Raw genomic sequence first — 4377 nt, forward strand, 5'->3', positions numbered from 1 at the left:
GCCAGCGAGCAGCGCCTTGGTGACCAGAACAAGCCAGGGTGAAGCCGGAGGGCAGATTCTTCCTGACCAGGACATGACCAGAGTCAGGTGGGGGCTCCTGTGAGGATCTGACCCTCACCCTCAGAGACCCAGAGGCTCTGCCAGTCGGGGGCAGGGAGTGGGGGTGGGCAGCGTGGAACATACAGTCAATTGAGGGTGGTCACTTGGGTGTGCCTTCAGTCTCCGATAAGTGGGTCCCTAGGTGGGCGGGTCACTGAACATTCTTGGCCGGTGGTAGGCACACATCACATGGGTTCTGAAATTTTAAAAGACTGTGAGGCCAGGCTAAGGAGTCCAAAGCGCACACCTGTCCTGTGTGTGTCCTCTACCCCATCCTTTTTCCTCTCTGGGAAGCCCACAGAACCTTGCCCTAACAGAAAGGTGCGGCCCAGGGCAAAGGACCCCTGATCAGTGTGCAGAAGAGGGCAGCCAAGCCTCCAGGCTGGCTGGCCCGGGCAGGTATCGTTCAGACACCCGCAAGCCCTGGGTGTGTTCTCTTCACCTAGCCCGAGTCTTCCTCTCCCAGTCTCTTCTCAGGAAGCCTCGATGCTTCCCAAAGAAAGTATAGGACATCCTGGGAAAGGGTGTGGAGAACATGGCGAGGAGAGGATTGGCGGGCCGGCTGGAGAGAGAGCGCAGGCGTTGGGGAAGGTCCCCCATTAGAGACCTCCAACTGCCCCAGAGGCTGCGCTGCGGTTGACAGCCGCCTACCCGGTGCCCATTCCTGTTCTCCTTCCTTGCTCAAGCCACCCCTCCCCCACCGGACCCACCCATCCACTTCGCCGACCCCCTCCCCTCACCTCTCACCGTCTCTCCCCCGGTGAGAGTTGTCATTCTCACTGCCCGGGTAGGAAGGGGCATGCAGAGGGCTAAGAGGTCAATAGGTGGTAGCACCTCCCACCCGCACCATCCAACCTCTAAAGCCTCACTCCCATCGGCTGGGAGCTTGGCAGTGGCTGCCCTGGGGGATGCCAGGCGACCGCCCCCAGAGCATTTGCTCCGGCCGGAAGGGGGCGGCTTGGCTACAAGTGTGGGACTCTCATCCAAGGCGGGGTGCCAGCTACCCCAAGGCTTAGTGGGCCTCTGGCGTTCCCCGGACTTGGTCCACTTCCTTTCCAGAACAGCCAAATGACCCAGTGATGGCAGTGTGCACCCTTCGATAGCTCAGCTGGTAGAGCGGTAGACTGGGCGCACACCTGCCGACATCCTTAGGTCGCTGGTTCGATTCCGGCTCGAAGGAGGTGCATCACGCTTTTGCGTGCGCACGCACACACCAATGCCCGCCTGGCGCCACCCCTGCCTGCTCCGGGGCCGGGTAACCACCAAGCTGCAGCCAGCCACCCACTCAGGGGCCAACCTCTTAAAAGCCTTTCTGCACCACCTTCCTTCCTACGCTTATGCCTATGTTGAGGCCAGGGAACTTGCCTGATCTCGTTCTTTCCACAGTCCGCGGAGACGTGGTACTCTACAGCATAAAACAGTCCCTGCTGCTTGTACCTTGTGGCCTAACCAATTTCTCTCCTGCACGCCCCCCATCCCGCCCCTTCCCACTTTATTCGCAGTCTGGTTTCCTGCCTCACATCGCCTAGGGCTTATACCGCGCTCTTACCCTGGCCACCAGGTAGGCAAAGAGTTCAGGAGTTCCTGTCCCCCTGCAGGCCCACAAGCCCACGGCAGCAGACAACCGTGTCATCCTCTCTGAAAAAGTCACCCACTCCCTCTCGTCTCCTTCTCAGGGTCTGTGGCGCTTCCGTCGTGTCTAACAGTCTCATTTCAGTGTCTTCGTTTATTTTTCTCTGTCTGTGTCTCTTTTGTTGTGTATATTTCTCTGTTTCTTTGCCTTTCTCTCTCTTCCTGTCTCCTTTTTTTTCTTTTTCTGTTTTTGCTTTTCAGTTTATTTGTATCTTTTTTGGTCTCTCTGTGATTTTTTTAAACTTGTAATTTATTTCAGTATATTATGGGGGTATAAACATTTTGCATAGGTGAATTGCTTTTGTACAGTTTGTGTGAAAGTTATACATGTTTCCATTGACCATACAGTGCGCGTTGTACCTGTTAGGTGTGAATTTGTGCTTCTCCACCTCCCTCCCTCACCTGCTTTATATTCATTGAATTTTACTACTATATGTGCTCATGAATGTTGATCAGTAAGTTTCAAGTTAGTAGTGAGCACATGTGATTTTTGTTCTTCCACTTTTGTCATATTTCACTTAAAATGATGGGGTTCAGTTCTATCTGAGTGGTTATAAAAGGTAGTTCACCATTTTTTATAGATGAGTAATACTGCATGGTATAAATATGCCACATTTTATTGATCCACTCATGTATTGATAGGCCCGTGGGTTCTTTCCCCATCTTTGCAATGGTGAATTTGATGCTATAAACATTCAAGTGCAAGTGTCTTTTTGTGCCTATATGGAGAGAAATGTGCTCTTCCCTACTGTGCTTTTTCTGCACAGTAGTTTTTGGGACTAACTTGATTTAAAAGTTCATTTTCTGACAACTAGTTTTCTCCACTAAGTTTGACATTTGCATTTAATATAATGTTGCATTACTATGTGTGTGTATTGAATATCATAATGGGAACTTCCAGTGGCATTTTCAGCTTACCTTTCATTCTTGGCAGTGTTGTGGTTCTTGGGATAGCTCCTTATTTGTTTTTCTCTGCAGTTTTTCTGGATGTCACTGGGAGGTTTTGGACTATGTTGGGACAGCAGTCATCTCACACTGTAGTCATACCAGTGGGCACACACGATTGACCTTCATGAGATTACTTTCACCTATTAGCTGCAATGAAATCCAAGGTTTGAATGTCATCCATCCTATGTAGAAATCTCTAAATGATCCAAAATGGAACCTTAGTACTTCCTTAGATATCTTAGAATTTTTTAGATATCATTTTATTGACCTGGGGCAATCTTTCAACCACTAATTTTAGCAATTCTTTTTTATCTGTTAAGAATATGCTCTCCAAATATGACTGCTAGAAGGACTTCATCCATAAAGGGCCACATTAATCATGCATCCCCTTCTTAGTTCATGAACCCAGGGTGTGCTCACTCATAAGAGCTGCAACTTTTTTAGATTGCTGTCCAGGTAAGTTTTGTTCATAAACCATTTTCTATGCACCTATCCTGCCTTTCCAGGTGCTAGAATATACAGATGAAAATACATGTCTTCCTCTAAAATATGTTAATGTCTCTAGGAAACTTAGAGATGGAAGTGGACTATTGCAGCATACTGAAAACTGCAATGAAGGAAAATTCCTTGCAAATGTAGATTGCAAAGTCTTCGCTCAGTCTGTGGTGGAAGGCAGATTATTAAATAGAAGGGATTTCCTGGTAAAGTCTATGAAGCATTGCTGATGCCAAAAGAGAAAAATCTTGTGTCAAATGAATGCTTTGCCTCCTTTTCAGATTTGGCAGAAATGTGGAATGAGGAAATCTTCATCCAAAATATCTAAAATTGTCTTTTCTCTTTTTCAAACCTTATGATTTCATCTCTTCACCAACTTGGTGGCCTTTTTCAGCAAGTACTGCCTCTAGCTGAGGTCCTGATGCTTGACTCGATATCCATCCTCTATGGAGAACATCTTCAGTGATAACTAAATGGTTATAAAAATGTATCAATAAATTTTTCTACCTTTAAATAGTGGGATCAATTAGAAACTAAGGCTTTTGTCACTCTCCAACATCTTTTCACTCAAGCTAATACCAATATCAATATCAATATCAAGAAGTATGTGGCCCACAACTGATAAAGTGACTGCTTGTATGTAAAAATCTGTAAGTAAGAAACATAAGACCTGGCCTCAGAGTGCACCATTTTCCAATCAGTAGTCAGTAAAAGGACTATGGATAGGTGTCAAAGTCTTTTAAAGATGGAGGCTGAGATGTATAATCCTGTCAGGTCTATTTTTTTGCCTTCTAGTCCCGTATTGTACACCAACTTAGAACATTCTGAGGCAAAGTCCCCTAACAAGGCATTTCAGAGCCTGCTCAAGTTAAAATTGTTGAGCACTTTATACAGATAAACCCTCTCTGAAAAGGAGAGGTGAGGCCAGAGAGGCTGGTAGCAACAAGAAGTACGGTGACTCAGCCTATTGAGGATCAGAAGGCACTCCTTTTTTACAATGCAGAAGAACAGCGTCTGAGAAGCCGTGCTTAGGATGAAAGCCTAAAACATAAGCAGTGTCTGACTAGGCACAGCTCCTTGTTTTTCCATGTGCTTTTCCCACTGTCGCAGCCTCACTTCTGTCAGATAACAAGGCAAGAATCTGAGTCACAAAAAGGGAAAGTGAGTTCCTGCTTCTATCTTGTAGCATGAGCCACTGTCAAT

The 4377-nt window shown here is 46.9% G+C and overlaps 1 non-coding gene across 1 annotated transcript; it reads left to right on the plus strand.

Annotated features, from left to right (window-relative positions):
* The first annotated feature begins 1192 nt into the window (after window positions 1-1192).
* TRNAP-GGG (transfer RNA proline (anticodon GGG)) lies at window positions 1193-1279 on the plus strand. The gene is given in 2 exon segments: window positions 1193-1229; window positions 1244-1279. It is a non-coding gene; the product is annotated as a tRNA-Pro (tRNA).
* Window positions 1280-4377: the final 3098 nt, after the last annotated feature.

This window comes from Microcebus murinus, chromosome 6 (assembly GCF_040939455.1).
Source record: "Microcebus murinus isolate Inina chromosome 6, M.murinus_Inina_mat1.0, whole genome shotgun sequence".
NCBI lineage: Eukaryota > Metazoa > Chordata > Mammalia > Primates > Cheirogaleidae > Microcebus > Microcebus murinus.